This window comes from Pelodiscus sinensis, chromosome 2 (genome assembly GCF_052426305.1).
Source record: "Pelodiscus sinensis isolate ZL-2025 chromosome 2, ASM5242630v1, whole genome shotgun sequence".
NCBI classification, from domain to species: domain Eukaryota; kingdom Metazoa; phylum Chordata; order Testudines; family Trionychidae; genus Pelodiscus; species Pelodiscus sinensis.
Genome location: NC_143053.1, coordinates 205,039,508 through 205,059,630, shown reverse-complemented (window position 1 = coordinate 205,059,630; position 20,123 = coordinate 205,039,508). Strand labels below are relative to the sequence as shown.

The 20,123-nt window shown below is 43.8% G+C and overlaps 1 long non-coding RNA gene across 1 annotated transcript in view; it reads left to right on the top strand.

Annotated features, from left to right (window-relative positions):
• The first annotated feature begins 280 nt into the window (after positions 1-280).
• Positions 281-20,123, top strand: part of LOC149525421 (uncharacterized) — a 110,798-nt gene continuing 90,955 nt past the window's right edge. The window contains exons 1-2 of the long non-coding RNA XR_016348958.1: positions 281-640; positions 5,565-5,662. This is a non-coding gene — a long non-coding RNA (uncharacterized LOC149525421). The remainder of the gene's footprint in view (positions 641-5,564; positions 5,663-20,123) is intronic.

The following is a 20,123-nucleotide window of genomic DNA, read 5'->3' as shown; positions in this document are numbered from 1 at the left end:
GACCCGGGCTGCCCCAGGGTACTGCAAGCAGGGACAAGGGGACAGACAGGGCACTGTATTTAGGGCGCAGCGAGCTCCACTGGGCTCTGCCTCTAGCAAAGGACCCCGTAGAACAAGTCTCCCCTCTGGCCTGGGCTTTAGCCTGAGCTGCCTGCCCGGGGGACCTAGCTCTCCTGACTTGAAAGCCAGGCACCGGGAAGCCGCCTGCTCTGCACAGCCCGGCCCCTAGGGCGCCAGTCCCCCCCTTGTAACGCCCCCCCCCCCGACTCCTCCCTCCCCCCTCCCGTCCGTGCGCTCGCCCCCCCAGCGGCGGGGCGGGTTGGCTCAGCCCGCCGGCCTCTCCTCCTCCCGCGAGCGAGGGGCTATTTTTAGCAAATCCTCCCCGTGTCGCCACGGGCTGCGCTCACATCGCTCAGCCCCTCGCTGCTGGCAGCCGCGGCTGCCTCCCTCGCTCCCGCCCCTCAGCCCCCCGCCCAGAGCCAGCCCCGGCTGCCGCCCGGGCCATGGCCAGCTAAGCTCTAGCAGCCGGAGCGGCGGCCGCGGCAACTTTCCCTTCCCGCGCCCTTGGAAGATGGCAGTTTGGGGAAGGGCTGGAAGTTGCAGCCCGGGAGCGGAGCGGTGAGAGGCGGCGGCGGGGAAGGTGAGTGGCATCCATGCCAGGGAGCCGCGGGGGGCTCCGTGCTGGGGGGCTCCTCCGAGCCAGGTTGCAAAAGCCTCGGATGCATCCGTCTTGAGAGCCAGGGGCTGGCTCTTCCCTGGTGCCTCCTCTCCGCCTGTGCCCTGCCCGGACTCGCGAGGCGGGCAGAACTTCAGCCCTTGGCCGGGGGGTGGCTGGCATGGCCCTTTCGCGCCAGGGTGTGTGTGTGTGTGTGTGTGTATGTGATTGGGGGGGGGGGGGTGAGAAGGGGATGAGGAACTAGTCCTGGGGACAATTATTCTCCACCAAAGTTTACATTTCTTTGGCGCACCCAAGGAGGAGTTTATTTTTGTTGTCAACATGATACACTTTGTAGTGGAAGGGAAATCTTCCTGCCGCTCCCCACCCAGCAGCGCCTGTCCCTGAGCTGTGCACTGCCACAGCCAGCCACGGTGTCCATAAAACCGCCCGGTTCTCGTGAAAGTTCAACAGCTGACAGGAATAATTTCTAGGCCGGTGGAAGGTGAACAGTAAATTATACGCTCGTTAAGGTTAACTGGGTAATTAAAACCTACACTGGGGTGTCACAGTGGGAGATGTGCAGTGGGAAGCAAAACAGGTGGAAGAGCTCCGGGCTGTAGGCACAGTATTAAGTGGTTTTACAGTCGTTGCAACCTGTAGGGATTTGTTTTCAGGTGTGCTTTCTTGGTGTAATGGGACATTTGGTTAAACAATAGGAAGGGGCCGGATGTAGCTATTTTAGAAGGAATTGGATGATGCAGTGATAGGGAGATTGGAGGTGACTTTCCTGATGCTAATTTGAATGTTCATATGATACTCTTATATTCTTAATTTCAGGAAGATGTGAGTTTTTTTTATTTTCTGTGACCAAGCAGCTAAGTGACTTCACCTATTCCTTTTGGCAGGCCCACATTTGCTTCATATCCAAAACTCCTATTTAGTTCAGAATCATGCTATAACATAGTACCAGAATATTATTGGAAGGCAATGCCCTGCCCTCACACAGAAAAGCTGTATCATTTTACAGCTATACATATATAGTTAGTAAAGTCATATAGATCTCTGTCAACACATTTATAAAATTAACGTTTCAACAGCACACAATTTTAATACTTCCATTTGATTATGTCAGTCAGCAGACCTGTTCCAGCCTATAGAAAAAACATGCCTTTATCCCAGGGGGAAGGTACAGGGTTCTGGGCCATATAGTACTACCTTTGGTACTAGCCCTCTCATATGCACACTGAAATATCTTTGCTCCAGCATTTTTACTGCACCCTTCTTTCAGGAGTGGGTAGTGTACTTACATTATATGCATACTAGGTAGCCCATGTAATAGTATAGTTGGTGAGGTGCAGCTTAGCTGAATAAAAATATGCCTGAAGAGTGTAGGTCTGTACTCAAGAATACACCCTACATGCTTCTATTCTTGCTCAATCTGTCCCTCCATGTCTACTCTGCTCTTTTTAGCAGTTAAGTGTTCCACTGTTTCTCTACTATTGGAGTCTTTCCTTACCACTGGAAAAGGATCCTGGCAGTGGGTAAAATTTCTGGCAGTGAGGAAGCTACTGGGAAAATCTCTGGTAGCTCCCTGGTGCTAGGTCCCTTCCAGTACTCCCGCAATAGGGAAAGGCGCTGTCAACTGAGCTCTCTATTGCTGGAACCTTTCCCTGAAATAGGGAAAGGCTCTGGCAAGGGGAAGGCATTGGTCCCGCTGCCTCCTGCCTGCCAGAGCCTTTCCTCTCTACAGTGAAAGGCTCTAGTAGCAGGGAAAAGCACTCCATTCTATCTCTTCTGCTGTTGAGGGACTCTCATTTAGCACTAAAGGCAGCGTAGCCTTACTCAAAACACTTCTTCATTCTTATATTTGAAAATGCACACAGAGATGCAAGTTTTCATCAAGACTAAAATACCAACTGTGAAAACAAAGACTCCTGGCTTCCCATTCACGTTCTGTAAATTAGCACTTATCCATAAATGAGTAGCAGGCTTTAGTGAAAATTTCACTAGCAAAGAGGAACAGTAATTCCGCTTTTAATTTATTATCACCAGCACCTTCCTTCATCTGCCAGGAAGGCTCTAAAACAAAAGTGAACTTGTGATTTAACTTTAGATATTTGCTACAAATGTTTATTTTAGAGCTGTAAAGGAAAAATAATTAAATAATGAAAAAACTTAAGGTCAAATATCTATCGCATATCAGTTTTTCAAAGGGAATAATATAAAAACGGTCACTTTCAAAGAAAATATCTAAAAATTAGGACATCAGAAACTTTCAGATAATGGGAAATATCAGTTGTTTATCACAACACCTTAATCTTACTATGTATTTTAGAAATGTCTGCCACCTCTGTCAGTCCATTTGTTCAAGAACTCCTCCTAAACGGTAAAAGCTAGGACCACCAAAGCTTCCTCAAATCATAACTCGAAGCAAGGTAATGGTTTGGTTGTGCCAAGACAATGGAATGTGCCTGGAATTGGATTGTTTCTCATAAAATGGAAAGGGAGCGGTGTGCTAGGAGGGACAGTTATACTATAGAATGGCCACAGGGGCAGCAGCAAGGGGCCAGAAATGGAGACTGGGACTATAACCCCATTGAGCCAGCATGGGACAGAGATCTACTATATATTTCAGAGAGTTTCTGTGTCCATCTGTCTGTTTATGTCTGTCTGTCTGTCCTCCAGCCAACGAACATGCACACCTCCCCTGCCTGTGCGCCAAGCTGCTGTGGTAGGAGATGGCTGGTTTTGCCCTCGCTTCCCAGATCAGCCAGTGTACTGAATCCCTCATCCCTAGCCCCACTCCAGAGCACTTATTTATATAAAGGAAAAACATATTTGAGCTAAGGACCCAAGCTACATTGGATAAATCCTCTCGTTAATTCAAATAGAAGGTTTTATGTATTGTTCAAGGATATAATTTATATGCCGAGAACCATGATCAAATTCAAACACTTGTAGTAGTGTGAATGGTTCATGGTAATTTATAATACAAGCGTGACTATAAAAGTGAATACAAATGTCTTTTAAAAGGAGAATTTTAATTTGAAAATTAATTGAGCCAACACAGAGGTTATACTTACTGAAGTGATTAAAATGTAAAAACCTAGAAAGTTAGACTATAGCCCAGTGATATCCAAAGATAGAAAATGAAAGAACAAGGTAGTTGCTCCTTGAACTGCTGCATTATCTCATAGGGGTTGCTTACCAACATCGCTCAGAGAGCCAGATCTTTGGTTAGTGTAAATTGTCCTAAAAGCCCCTGAAGTCGATTTAGGTATGATAGTATATATTGAGCTGAAGATCCAACTCCACTTATTTTAAGCCTGAGGCAGTACTCATAGAAATATTGGAAAGCCAGCTATTAATTTCAGTGGGTTTTGGATCAGGCCCTTTTAAAATAAGATAATGGCAATAATGAAATCTAAGAAATCAAGGAGAAAAGGCTTCTAGAAATATGGTGACATGTCACAAGTTTGCTGAAAAACTGCACACCTTCACAGGGCTAAAGGCCAAATCCTACCAACTTCTGCTTGTCATTTTACTGAGGTAAAGTTTTATATCTATTGCTTTCAGGTAAGGAATGGCAACTGTTTTTCATATTGAATGTTTGTTAGATTGACAACTGTGTTCTAAAACAAGAAGGTTTGTTGATCATGATATTTAGGGAGTGAATACAACAAGGTTTAATAAAACCTTAAGTGCATAAAGAAAAGTAACATACAATCAAATTGACTGAATTTATTACATTAAAAATATGACATTCTAAAACGCCAATCTTAGAACTACAGTTTTTTTTACATATTGGCTTACTTAGTGATTGGTTATTTCTGCATCCCACTGTGAGGAGAAACATACCCAGTCAATAGCGGGTGAGTTGAATTTCCCCGTTATTTTTGCACTAGAAGGTTTACCCAGCATTTCTTGGGTCTCAACTCAAATAAGTTTTGTTTTTCTTCATTTAAATCATTGCTCTGCAGTGGGGCTGAGGATGAGGGGTTCTGTATGCAGGCTGCCAATCCAGCCCTCTCTCTCACTGCAGCAGTTTGGGACCAGGAAAGAAGTGCATGTCCATGCCCGTTGCGTGTCCCCCAGCTGGGAGAGACAGTCAGACAGACACAAACAGACAAACTCAAACTGTCCATTTCTTCACCTTTGCCCCCTGCTGGCCCAATGGGATTATAGCTTTCCCTGTCCCCATCTCTGGCCCCTGTGGTAATTCTACAGTATGACTGTTTCTCATAACATGGAAAAGGACAGGGTTGGGAGGAGAGACAATCGAATTCTAAGCACATCCCATTGTCCTGGCACAACCAAACCCTTACCCAGACTCAAGTTATTATAAGAGGAACCTGCATACCAAATCAGATGGTCCTAACTCTTACCATTTAAGAGTTCTTAAACAAAGAGACCCACAGATGGATGAAAAGACAGAACACATTTCTAAAATATATAGTAAGCCCTATATAGTAACATTTCTGCACACCTTTGTCACTCTTTCGGTGGTAAAATACCATTGATATAAATCTTCCACTTTCCATGTGGCCAGGAAAAGGCCTTGAACGCAGTCTGTGCATGAGGTTAAGGAACACCACTTAGAGGACTAGAGTGCCAAGTTGTGCTCCTCCATGCTACCATGTGCAAGGGCATTTCAGAGAACAGCACCAACTGCTGGACAATAGGAGGGCTAGGGGGTCATAGAATCATAGAACACTAGGACTAGAAGGGACCTCGAGAGGTCATAGAGTCCAGTCCCCTTCCCTTATGGCAGGGCCAAATAGGTCTAGATCATCCATGACTCTACAGATTCAACTGCTTCTACTCTAGTTTCTTCAGCTTTGAGGCCAGAGAGCTGCTTTCTACTAGCCAGAGAGCAACTGATCTATTACTCTCTTGCCTTTGATAGGAGGATTCTGTTCATCTCTAAAAGAGTATCCAGGAACCCAATCACAGCGTGACCTGATTACCCTGGCTGGGCAGCAGCAAGAGGATTTGATCCTAAAGGTTTGAGAGAATGCTCGTTACCCAGGCAAAATTCCCATTTAAGTCAATGGATGCATTCAGAGGGCATCATAGAGTATTTTGCAGAAAGAAGCAAACTCATCCTCTTGTTTGCTTATACACTGTGTGAAAGGGTGACTGGCCCTTTTAAGTGGAAACAAATTCAACCTGTGTCTAGATCAGTGATGGCTACCCAGACTACTGAAGCGACGAAGAGTCCTGTGGCACCTTATAGACTAACTGAAGTGTAGGAGCATAAGCTTTCGTGGGCAAAGACCCACTTCGTCAGATGCATGTAGTGGAAATTTCCAGAGGCAGGAATAAATATGCAGGCCAGGATCAGGCTGGAGATGACCAGGTGGATCCAATCAAGGAGGATGAGGCCCACTTCTAGCAGCTGATCTGGAGGTGTGAATTCCAAGAGAATAGAAGCTGCTTTTGTAGTTAGCAAGCCATTCACAGTCTTTGTTTAATCCAGAGTTGATTGTGTCAAACTTAAAGATGAACTGTAGCTCAGCAGTTTCTCTTTGAAGTCTGGTCCTGAAGTTTTTTTGCTGCAGGATGGCTACTTTTAGATCTGCAATAGTGTGTCCAGGAAGATTGAAGTGTTCCCCTACAGGTTTTTGTATGTTGCCATTCCTAATATCAGATTTGTGTCCATTGATTCTTTTACGTAGGGACTGTCCTGTTTGGCCGATGTATATAGCAGTGGGGCATTGTTGGCACATGATGGCATATATTACGTTGGTGGATGTGCAGGAGAATGTACCAGTGACAGTATGGCTGATCTGGTTAGGTCCTGTGATGGTGTTGCTGGTGTATATATGTGGGCAGAGTTGGCACCGAGGTTTGTTGCAAGGATTGGTTCCTGAGTTCGAGTTATTATGGTGCGGTGTGTAGTTGCTGGTGAGAATATGCTTCAGGTTGGCGGGTTGTCTGTGGGCAAGGACCGGCCTACCTCCCAAGGCCTGTGAGAGCAAGGGATCATTGTCCAGGATGGGCTGAAGATCACTAATGATGCGTTGGAGAGGTTTTAGCTGGGGACTATAGGTGATGGCCAGTGGTGTTCTGTTGGTTTCTTTCTTGGGCTTGTCCCGTAGCAGGAGGCTTCTGGGTACACGTCTGGCTCTGTCAATCATCACGATACAAATAAGTGATGGTCATATCAATACCACCCTATACAGAAAACCTACCGACCGCTATACTTACCTGCATGCCTCCAGTTTCCATCCCGGACACACCACACGATCCATTGTTTACAGCCAAGCACTGAGGTACAACCGCATATGCTCCAACCCCTCAGACAGAGACCTACACCTACAAGACCTTCAACAAGCATTCTGTAAACTGCGATACCCACACGAGGAAGTGAGGAGACAGATTGACAGAGCCAGACGTGTACCCAGAAGCCTCCTGCTACGGGACAAGCCCAAGAAAGAAACCAACAGAACACCACTGGCCATCACCTATAGTCCCCAGCTAAAACCTCTCCAACGCATCATTAGTGATCTTCAGCCCATCCTGGACAATGATCCCTTGCTCTCACAGGCCTTGGGAGGTAGGCCGGTCCTTGCCCACAGACAACCCGCCAACCTGAAGCATATTCTCACCAGCAACTACACACCGCACCATAATAACTCGAACTCAGGAACCAATCCTTGCAACAAACCTCGGTGCCAACTCTGCCCACATATATACACCAGCAACACCATCACAGGACCTAACCAGATCAGCCATACTGTCACTGGTACATTCTCCTGCACATCCACCAACGTAATATATGCCATCATGTGCCAACAATGCCCCACTGCTATATACATCGGCCAAACAGGACAGTCCCTACGTAAAAGAATCAATGGACACAAATCTGATATTAGGAATGGCAACATACAAAAACCTGTAGGGGAACACTTCAATCTTCCTGGACACACTATTGCAGATCTAAAAGTAGCCATCCTGCAGCAAAAAAACTTCAGGACCAGACTTCAAAGAGAAACTGCTGAGCTACAGTTCATCTTTAAGTTTGACACAATCAACTCTGGATTAAACAAAGACTGTGAATGGCTTGCTAACTACAAAAGCAGCTTCTATTCTCTTGGAATTCACACCTCCAGATCAGCTGCTAGAAGTGGGCCTCATCCTCCTTGATTGGATCCACCTGGTCATCTCCAGCCTGATCCTGGCCTGCATATTTATTCCTGCCTCTGGAAATTTCCACTACATGCATCTGACGAAGTGGGTCTTTGCCCACGAAAGCTTATGCTCCTACACTTCAGTTAGTCTATAAGGTGCCACAGGACTCTTCGTCGCTTTTGCAGATTCAGACTAACACGGCTACCCCTCTGATACTTGACACCAGACTACTGAGTTTGTATTGTTTGTACCTCACAGAAGGCACACTTGTGCTATGTCTACACTTGGAAATTATTTTGAAAAAAGCTATTTTGAAATAATAACTCCCACAAAACATTTATTTCAAAATGGTTAATTCCTCATCAAAAGCAGGGGTTATTTCAAAATAACAAGCCTGTTATTTCAAAAATAATTCTTAAATAACAGGCTTGCTGTGTGGACTTTCGCCTTGTTATTTTGAAATAAGAGGAGTTATTTTGAAATAACTCCCCAGTGTAGACATGCCCTAGATGATTCACCAAACAAATAAACATAGTCACTGACTTGAAGGTCTTACAAGAAATAGAAGGATAAGGGAAAGGAATACTTTGTACAGGTTGAACCTCTTTAGTCTGGAACCTTTGGGACCTGACTGTTTCTGAATGAGAGAATTTTCCATACCACGGGAGGTCAATATTGTCTAGCAGCTTTACCAACACTTCCACTGCTTACTGGGCTCTTACAGGATATCAGGGGTAAATTAGAGCTAAATTACAGCACAGAACACTGAGTGCTAGGACTGGTGGCTATAAAACTTTATAGGATTGTGGGAAACGTGCCCACACCCAGGAAAATGAACGTCTGGCTAAATAAAATCATTCTGGGTGACGGATGTTTCTGGAACAGAGAGTTCTGGACTAGAGAGATTCAACTTGTATAAGCAAAATGATGGGGATAATCACTGGCAGATGTTTCGGTAATTCCGTTTTTAAAATGTATTATTACAAAGTTACCATTTCTAGTCTACTAGGTTATTTGTTAGCTCATTTTTTTTAAAATATAAACTATACCTAGTTGACCTTGCTACCAGGGTAACCAGGACTTGTCAATTCCTTACTGGTAATATAGGTGACTTGTGGTAGCACTTGGGAGCAGTGTTCCCCTTAAACTGCAGGGCAGCACAGCTTCACAGGTGATTAATCATCCCCACCCAGTCAGTTAGCTCTGTGCATGGAGCTCTGAGCCTCCACGCAGCTTAGAGGGAACACTGCTTAGGAGTTGCACCACTCCCCTGAGCCCTGCCAAACTTTTAATTGATAAGTGGGGCGCCCTCTCATACCCTCTCCCTATTCTTCTGCGTGGACTTCTCTGCACTCGCTTCCCTCTCTGTAAGCTCCAGTCACCTGGTAGAGGTGCCCTCTTATATCATCTCTTGTCTTCCTGCCTTCTCACACCCACAGTTACCTCACACCTTACCTGGAGCAAGGAAAAAGAGACAAACAAAAGAAATACTTTGTGAAGGAATGTACGATGCTTTTAAGGAATAGGCTGGCTTCATGGCTTGAACAGCTTGTGATATAATCAGGTAGGCTGTGCCCTGCCCTAGAGCTAGTCTATTTAAACAGGAACAGGGCTTGGTATGTGTAAGGACCTAGGACGTGTTAGCTAGCTGGAAGGCAGTAAACAAGTGATATTAACAAACATACAAATATCATTTTTCACAACAGACTTACTCAGCTCTGGCAAGTCAGGGGACAATTTAAGGACGGGGAGGTGGATAGGAGGCAGCTAGAGCCAGGGACAAAGAAGTGGATAGGTGCAGGGTGAGTGGTGACAGTAGGGTCCATGGACAATAAGGAGTGAGTATGAAGTCCAGAGGCCAGAGCATAGAGCCTGCTGCTGCACAGGTAAAACCTAAAGCCCTATGGTTAGAGTTTGTGGCTGGAATCTGCTGCTGTGCAACCAGAGCCTGCTGCCCACTACTACTGAATCCAGAGTCTGAGCCCCACAGTCTTTGAGAAGGTGGGGAACTCACCCTGCCCATCTGTTCCTTCAGGTTTTTTGGCTCCCAGGGTGAGGGGGTGGCCCAACCCAACCCAACCCTTCCCTGCTGCCCCAGGAGAAGGGCTACTGCTTTGTCCTTTACTCAGTCACCACCTAGGAGGCAGTGGCTGCAAGAAAAGCCCCAGGTGGTTGCAAGTGACTGTGGTGGCCACATTTGAAAAACACTGAAAAGAATCCAGGTTTGTAGAACCTAGAGCTGTTGATTCTCCCCCCGTGTTGCCAGAAGGCCAAACAGGAAGCTAAGCAAGTGAGTGAGGAATAGAAGCCATGTAAGGTGCAGTGTGTAGTGATTTCTCTCTCAGCCTTCAGGAGATTTGCCTAATCAGATTCAGGGACTTTGTTTTGTGGCTTTTAAATTTGGGATCTCTCCATCAGGCTATGTCTACACTGCAGGCTTCTGGCACAAGAATCTTTTTGCAGAAGAAATCTTCTGCAAAAACTTCTTGTGCAAGAGCGCATCCACACTGCAAAAGCCCATTGGAAAAGCGATGTGCTTTTGTGCAAGAGAGTGTCCACACTGCATGGATGCTCTCGTGCAAAAAAGCGCTGGTTGCCATTAACAGAATGGCCACCAGGGCACCTGTGCTTCTTTCGATAGGCTGTTTTTGTGCAAAAAACCCGTTTCCGGTCCCCACACACCTTTTTGTTCAAGAGCTCTTGCGCAAAAAGGAGTTATCCCTCATCGAAAGAGGAATACCTACACCACAAAAACCCCTCTGTTCTGTTGATTCACTGTAAAGTTTCTTGCACAAAAACTCACTTGAGGTGTGGAAGCTCCGTGTGCTTTTGCACAAAAATGGCCATTTTTGTGCAAAAACTCTGCAGTGTAGATATAGCCTCAGGGTCCTAAGGTGAGAGCCTTATGAAGTATATATTGTCATTGTCTCTCTCTCCTAAAATGATTTGCCCAGTGGTACCCTGTTGCTCAGTGGTAGAACTATGAACAGAATTCTGGTTGCCTGCATCTAGTCCAGTGCTGTATCCACTAGGATATACTGCCTGATGAAAGAAAGATAAGCACTTATTTAATGTAACTGGTGATTAAAAAAACCAAACAGATTCAGCTATAGCAGTGTAGATGCTTATTTCAATTTAAACGTTGGCTCATCATAAACTGATTAAGAGAGTTGCTTTAAGTTAAATCAAAAGAAACCATTCTTGGGAATAAGGGCGCCACATAAGGGATTTTATGAGTTTCACTAAAATTGTTTTAAATAATGATTTTAGGACTAGTCAGAGATGCAGTTCCCTCCCATTACCTGACATTGCTGTGCTGGCAAAAGCCCAGTCTTGATGTAGTTATATTGGCAACAAACAAAAATTCCTTTGTGTTGTATAACTCCGTGTAATAACAAGCATTCTGGGTGGGAAGGTACAGCCCATAGTGAAACCTCAACAGCATGTACTTCGGTGCTATCATACCAGGGTTATCTACTTTAGAGCTAGCTGAGGTGCAATTACACATCCTGTGATTGCAGAGTAGGCATTCTCTGTGTTGTTTAAATGTCTTTTTTGCAGTATGGCCATTCTCTTTTTAGCTAGGTTAACTTGAGAGGAGTTACTTCTGCAGTGAGGGCATAGCCTAAATGTCCTAACTACACATCCTTGGGATTAATCTGCAAGCATACATATAAAAACTGTTAATTTTTTTAGGCATTTTCTCCAATTAATATTTTAATTTTAATTTGTTTAGGAAGTAGGCATTGGAAATGTAGCACTAGGGGACTGATATAAGACCAATGGAGACAATTAAAAGATTTCCATTTGCTACAGTGGACTTTGGGTCAGGTCTTAGGAGAAGACAAGTCTCTTCAGTCATTCCAAACTGAAAGTCTAATTTTCCTGATTTATGCTTTCCTTCTGTCTAGAGTTGAGTGACTAATGTATTTTCAGTTTTGGGACCAACCCCCAAAAATCTAGTTTGATTCAAATAAAACTTTCTATTTTAATTGAAAAAAAAATACTTTCAGATCAACTGAAAGGTTTTGCATTGATTTTTAAACACATCTTCTCCCTCCCCTAGTTTTTTGATTCACTGTGAGTCGAATAAAATGTTTAAGTGATTTTTGACTGGTTTTCAGGTGTTTTTCACCTGGCGTGTGTGTGTGTGTGTGTTCGTGTTTTACATGGCTACACTTGAATTTCAAATGCTATTTTGAAAGGGAAAAAGTGAAAATGAAACAGTTGTTGAAATGAAACGTTTTGACTTTCAGGTGCTTTTTTTTTTTTTGGCTGGAACCATTTGTCAAATTTGACCTGAATTTTTGAATGATTTGCTGAAAAATGTTTATCACAAATTGCTTTACTCTATTTCTGTTGCCTTTCAGAACTCTATACATTTAAAATAAAAAACCCTCTACATATTCCATACACCGTGGCAAAGCACTTCACATTAATATATATATATATATATATATATATATTAGAGCATGTCCATCTGTCTGTGTATCTGTGAGTCCATTTGTTCAAGAACACCTCCTAAACTTTAAGAGCTAGGATCCCCAAATTTGGTATGCAGCTTTCTCATACCCTAACTTAAACCAAGCTCAGGGTTTGGTTGTGACTGGAAAATGGGAAGTTCCGGGAATGGGACTGTCTTCCATAAAATGGAAAGGGAGGAAACAGTTAAATACCCAAGCAACACTGGAACATCTACTAGTAGATTCATAATTTGGTACAAGATAATACACCAATAGGGCATTGATTAAAATCACAGCTCCTGAAAACCCATAAAGTTGATTTTCAAATTTCATAAATTCCATTTGAGATCTTGTTTGTGCATCTGATCTATGTACTGATAATTTTTGGCATGCAATGTTTCCTTAATCTTTTTATCTTGAAATATGAGATGGTGTGACACAGAAATTTTATTTTGAAGCTTCCTTACATATGACATCTTTATAAAAGTTGAACAGGAAAGTTGCATAACACAAACATTGCAGTTAGCTTTGGTGTTTAATTGAACAAAACCTTAATGGTGCATCTATACTGCCTCAAAATATGCTACGCAATTTGCGCTATGTAAATTATGTAGCTTATTTCAAGGTAATTTTGAAATTTGGTGCTATCTGTACCATGCCAAAATTTCAAAATAAAGTGCTATTGTGAAATGTCCCTTAACCCTCGTGGAATGAGGTTTACAAAGACGTTGGAATAGCAAGTCCGTTAAATTTAGAAATAATGGGCTCACTCCAAAGATGCAGAATAACTATTTTGGGATATTTCCAGTATCCGAAAATAGCTCCGCAATGTAGACGTAGTCTAATTGTTAAGGTGTGAGGTCTTTTTTTGACATCTACCATTAGGCTTCCAAGAGGCAAAGCTGTAAAACTTAAGCTTTGTTTCTGAGAGAGATGGATTAGCTTCAGGCAAGAGTGTAACATTTCCAAGAAGGAGGGGGAAAATACTGGAGGTTTAAATCCCAAATAAAAAGTACATTTTAAGAGTTAAGCAGATATAAATATGGCTCACATGGCATGCATGAACCAATTGAATAAATAATACATTAGTGAGAAATGACTGACTGGCAGTTAATTTGTTTGATTCAGTAAGACTTGAAAACAGTTTTCAGTGTATGTATAGAAGATTTGAACTCTTTCAGTCCTACATTCCTCTTTAGACCTGTATCCATCTATTATTTAGTTAACTTCACTACATCACTCAGGGCTGTGAAAAATGTCATACCCTCTGCCATGTAGTTGAATTTACTTAACCCCCACTATAGATGCAACTGGGTTAGTGAAATAATTCTTCTGTTGACCTAGCTACTGCCTCTGAGAGGTGGATTACCTACATTGACAGAAAACTCCCCTTCATTGATGTAGGGAGTATCTATGCTTCAGCGGCACAGCTGCAGTGCTATAATTGTCCTGCTGCAGTGTAGACATTCCCTTAATAACATTTGCTCTGTTTAATCATGTTTTCTACACAGGCTCTATAGTTATTCTGATTTAAAAGAAACATCTAATGATTCAAAAGTACTTTGTACCCTGACAGAATGCTGTAGATATAATTATTACTTTAAAGTTACAGCTACCTCTGTTCTATAGATCATATAACCCCCATGCACTAACAAGTCTGATTATACATTTCTTAAAGTGGCAGCTAGATATTTTACACTGAAACTGAAATCACCAGGTTATTTTTGTATTTTCAGTAGACACATTAAATAAAAATTCAAAAGATAGAATGAAAGGAACAGTGAATCTGCATGGAAATAATATTCTGTAGTTCACTGGTGAGTACAGTATTTAAGATTTCCATTTGTTTAATGATTAGCTTTTATTTAAGATAATGTTCTAGAACTTGCACAAAACAAAGGCCCCGTGAGAAGATAGGTATAAGAGAAAAACCTGCAAACCGTCTACTTACGTACTTTCCAATATCCTGAAACATGGAAACGGTGTCCAGTCTACATCAGAGTATAGAGTCATAAAACAGCTGATGGGAGTATGTAATCTTTGGAGGAAAACTGAACAATTATTCTGTATCACTTAAAGGAGATTTGTAGAGTGGAATGCAAAGAGTCTTACTTGTCATAATACAGCTAGGGTAATCCTCCCTTCCTACTCATTCCCAAAATATTTATTTTTCAACACAATAAGGCTACGTCTACATTGACATGATCTTGCACAAATACTCTTTAACGCAAGAGTTCTTGCATTAAAGTATTTGTGCAAGAGAGCGTATACACTGGCATGTGCCTTTACGCAAGAAATGTGCTTTTGTGCAAGAGCATCCATGCCAGTGTAGACGCTCTCGTGTGCAAGAAAGCTCCGATGGACATTTTAGCTATCGGGCTTTCTTGCGCAAGAAATTCATGTTGCCTGTCTACACTGGCCTCTTGTGCAAGAACAGTTGTGCAAGAGGGCTTATTCCTGAGTGGGAGCACATAGTTCTTGTGCAAGAAGCACTAATTTCACGCATTAGAACGTCAGTGTTCTTGCGCAAGAACTCGTGGGCAATGTAGACAGGCAGCATGTTTTTGCGCAAAGGCGGCCGCTTTGGCACAAGATCGCGCCAATGTAGACACAGCCTTAATGTTTCTAGATTGCATACTACATTAGTGCAAACAGCAAGGAAATAAGTATTTAAGTCATTCAGCACCCTGTCTTTCATAACTATAAAAGCGGCGAGGAGTCCTGTGGCACCTTATAGACTAACTGAAGTGTAGGAGCATAAGCTTTCGTGGGCAAAGACCCACTTCGTCAGATACATGTCCTACACTTCAGTTAGTCTATAAGGTGCCACAGGACTCCTCACCGCTTTTGCAGATTCAGACTAACACGGCTAACCCCTCTGATACTTTCATAACTATGTGGCCCTTACCATAGTATCTGAGTGCCTCACAGTTCCCCTTTGATATAGGGAAGTACTACTATATGCATTTCATAGGTTTAGAAACTGAGATTTAGAGAGTCTAAGGGTATGTCTACACTACCCTCCTAGTTCGAACTAGGAGGGTAATGTAGGTATACCGCACTTGCAAATGAAGCCCGGGATTTGAATTTCCCGGGCTTCATTTGCATAAGCGGGGAGCAGCCATTTTTAAAACCCCGCTGGTTCGAACCCCGTGCAGCGCGGCTACACGGGGCTCGAACTAGGTAGTTCGGACTAGGCTTCCTATTCCGAACTACCGGTACACCTCGTTCCACTAGTTCGAACTAGTGGGGTAGTGTAGACATACCCTTAATGACTAACCCAATGTCACCTAGGAAGCCTGTGGTGGAGCAGGAAATTGGACCTGTATCACCACGTCCTAAGCTGATGCACCTGACCAGTGGGAAATCTTCCTTGTTCTATCTGAACATAGTTGGCTAAAACAAATGCTAGAAATAAATGTCAAAAACATTTCGGTGCCTCATTGTTAGACAATTTAATAAAACATTGCTCAGTCTGCATTGATAATTAAAAAACCAAAGAAAACATTCAGATATGTTCAAATTAAAGATAAGAATGGGAAATAATATAGATGATATGAATAGCATATCCTCAACTGGAATTTATGTTCAGTCCTAGTGTGTGTGTCTGTCTTCTCGGGACAGATTTGGAGTGTTTAGTTAGTGACAAGACAAGGAAAATGTAACCTTTATCCTTTCTCATAATATAATAATGGTAGGACATAAGAAGGATATAAATCGGTAGATACTGAAATATAAGTCAACTACAATTGAAGCGGGTTAGGAATAAATATTCCTATGGCACAGGTACCCAGGTTTTTGCAGGCACAACCCCGGCCAAACTTGTATTTTTTTGTTGTCAAAACAAACAAACCAGAAGCCATAAACATTTTTTTTAAAGTTTTAAAATTTCCATTTTTGAAAATGAATGTAGGCAAAAATGAACATGTTTCTCTCTTTCAAAAATCAAATTGTTCTCGATTTTCTCTGAAAAACCTAAATATCTTTATAGGAAATCTATTTTCCCCTTTGTTTCAACATACAAATCGTGTGTTTCAAACTCCTGGCCCACAAGCCATACCTGGCTGAAATGACTGTGCTATCCAGCCTGAGAGTTCCAGCGGGCCATAGGGGCGAGCTGTGTATTACTATTTCTCAAGCCCCACCTCTTCCCACCATTGCCCTGCCCTCTTCCCCCCAACCCCTGAGGATGTGGCTTTGGGGACAGCCTCATCAGAGGAGCCTGGTGTGAGATGTCACCAGTGGTCACATCCCCAGGGCAGTAGGCATTCCAGGAAGTGGAGCACATTTGATGGGTTCACTTCCTCTGCTGCACTCCACAGCCCTGTGGGTCCTTCTGCCGTGGGGAGTGTGGGGCCCACAAACACTGCTGCTGGTGCTCTGAACCAGGCCTCCCTGGTGATCCCTGAAGCTCTGGGGAACAGTAACAGACAGCTCCCCTCCTGCCTGCTGGGACTCCTGGGCTGGATTGAGCAACTGCTCCAGCTAGGGGTGACCTGGGGCACGGAAGCTTGAGACCCTTAGTGTAAATGAAGTCAAGCTGACATTTAAATTAGCCTCTCCCCTCCCACAATTCAGCAAAGCGGAGAGAAGCTGCTGTTTTGGGGCCTCCTAATTAGGAAAAGAGCTCCTAGTGTTGCCATGTGTTTGTCCTTCACCACAAGCACAGCTCAGATGTGCTACGTGAATAATTCAGAGAATGTAGGCCAAGCTGGCTGAATTTGAAACCAGTGGGCTGTGCCCACAAAAGCTCATCATACCTTCTACATGTTCGTTAGTCTATAAAGTGCTACCAGACCTTTTTTTTTTCTGTAACAGACTAACTCGGCTACCCCCGGAAGCACCTCAGATTCAGACTACTATCTCCCTTCTGTGGGATGATTTTCCCTTTTGTATGCCAACAGAAACTCCCCTTAAAGGTGACTGTTTCCGGGTGAGCTGAGGTGACTCCAGGCTTCCTTAAATGAGTGTGTTGCCTCCTCACTTAGCCCTATCTAACAGCTGTGTGGATCTTCTTTTCTCTGAGATGCTCTTTATCTTATTCTGCTAAGTCCCATAGAGCTGTATACTCTTCTTGGTTCAAATGTGGATCTCTGGGAATTTCCAAGAAAAAAAATCAAGGGGTAAAGAATGTGCTTGTCCTCTGACTTCATTGTCAGTTCTGTCCAATACCACAATAATTCTGTCTTGACGATGCCATTTTATAAAACACAAGTTCAATTGTAGTTTGGCTAAAATATTGCAATAGGCCTAGTCAACTTAAGCTATGTGTTATTACTATTTATTATTTTTATTACAATATTGCACAGAGCCCCCAGTTAGGAACAGGGCTCTTGGACTAAGGACTTCACAGACAGATGTTGCATTTTGTCTCTAAGAACTATCACTAAGTGTATGTGTGACAGATGAAAGGAGAAAACAGGGAAGACAAGGAGGACAACTAAGTTTACATGGTTACAAAATTAGCTATAGGCACAGCTATTAGGGGCTTGATGGCTTCAAGTGAGCATGTTTGTCATCTTAAATTATTCCCCAGATGAAGTGCAACCAACCCATTATTGGTAATGTGTCACTGCAGAAGGGGGTTTTGAGGAATTATTTGAAGGAAGAGAGGATAGAAAGTTTATGCTTTAATTCTTGGAGGATGGTCCATTCATAAGAGGCAGTGTGCAAGAAGGAATGGAGATGATTGTGGAAGAAGAGCCAAGCAGTGTTCCCTCTAAGCAGCACAGCTTCAGAGGTGATTAATCAGCCCCACCTAGTCAGTCAGCTCTGTGCACAGAGCCCTGAGCCTCTAACTGGGGGAGTCAGGGCTGATTAATTACCTGTGAAACTGTGCTGGGGGGAACACGGGAGCCAAGGTAGTATTTGACTAAACTACAGCTAATCACTGTTTACATTTAGAATTGACCTGATATTTATTGATATCCAAGAGATTGTCCATGTAAATAAGTGCCATTTAACAACAAACACCAAAAAACATAGACAGCCAGGAGTCAGAAAGTCCGTCCTTAAGGTAGCAGTACTAATCCTATGAAGTTTGGTGATCAAGTCAACCCAAAGTCCAAATTTCTGAAAGCTATCATTACCTTTTTTACTTACTGCTGTCCTTCGGGCAAATCATCTAGGGTGCGTCTACACTGCACCTGGAGCTCAAAATAAGCTACACAATTTGAGCTACACAAATTGTATAGCTTATTTCAAGTTAATTTCAAAATAAAGCGCTAGTCCAAAACATCCCTTGTTCCATGAGGAGTAAGGTTTACATGGATATTGGAATAGTGATCTCATTACGTTTTGTAATAACGAGCTTGCTCAAAAGAAGCAGAATAGCTATTTCAGGATACTTCTGGTATTCCGAAATAGCTCCGCAGTGTAGATGTAGCCCTAATGTTAGGGTGACCATATTTCCCTTTTCTGAATATAGGACATCTGGTACTCATGTTCAGGCAAATTCAGTGGCAATCAAAGAGAACTATGTAGTGCAAATGTTCAAATTAACATCAAGCTGGCTGAACCATTAAAAACAAATGCTGCATAGCTGGAGTCTTTTTATTTATTTTCTTATCTTTAAGGTTTGCACAGGGAGAGGTCACACAGACACACTCTTCTCACAAGGGAATAAAGATGACTGACCAATCTGATCCAACCCTCCCTGCCTGTTGCTCTCCACCCTCCATGACTGTCTGGGCCCACCGGACAAACCTGTTTGTCCTGGCACCTAGTGCTGCATCTTCTCAAGGCAATATATGGGGGCATGCAGGGTCACAGTCCCCCTCTCCATATTTCTTTCACACCAGAACGTGGCTAGCAGGAGCCTTTTGGTACTGTGCAGGAGGGAAAATATAGGAGCTGCTTCCTGCTGCAGGGAAGTGATGCCCATGTCTTTGCAGAGATTCACTTTCCCCTTTTGCCCCACTCCGCTGTGCCTAGAAGAAGCTTGTCCCTTCCTGCCCACACAGAATTGAAAGGTAGCTAACCTCTTCCAAGCTGCTGCTGGCCACTGACATAAGCCAGCAGGCAGAAAGGGGTTAAGCCTTAAGGATGCCTTGTGCACCAGGGCCCAGAGAACCCCAGGGGAAGGGCTTCAGTGAACCAGGCCAAAGAGGTGACTCAGCAGGTAAGAATGCCTAGGAGACAGAACAATCTAGGGTGGGGGCTGTGTGTAAAGAGGGTGCTAGGCAAAGCACACCTATCTCAGGTGTTGCTGTAGAAAGAGCCTACAGGGTCAGGGCACAAACAGTCTGGAAATTGCTACCCTCCCCCACCAAACCAGTGAAGAGGCAGAGAAGCTCCTCTGTGCCAGTGATTGTGTGGGACTTTGACACATGCAGGGTTTGGCTCCTCCTGGCCAGCACCCCAGGCCAGAGGGCAGTGGGGGACGGAAGGAGCCTGTTAGCCAGGCTGTTGGTGATCTAAATGATCTAACCAGGAACTCGCTCCCTGCACAGTGCCAGGAGCAGGTCACGCCCTGTGGGAGTATATAGAGGAACAATGGGGCTGAAGGGTGAAAGGGCAAAGCAGCAAAAGGGCAGTGAGAGGAGGAGTTTATAAAGGGCCACTGGATGGAGAGCAGAGTTGACAAGCCACCACGTGCATGTACTCACCAGCCACTGCAGCAAGCAGCCAGTGCTGGCTGGAAGCAGGATGGGGTAGGGAGCTGTTGGCCAGAAGCCAACACGCAGCAGGGACTAAGAATGGCAGGTGGAACAGCTAGTCCTGAGTACTGCAGCTTTTCCAACCACCAGTTCAGGTCACACCCTAAAATGGCCACACCCTAAAATGGCTATCAGAGCTTTCTTGCGCAAGAGAGCGTCTACACTGGCACGGATGCTCTTGCACAAAAGCACTTCTCTTGCGCAACGGCA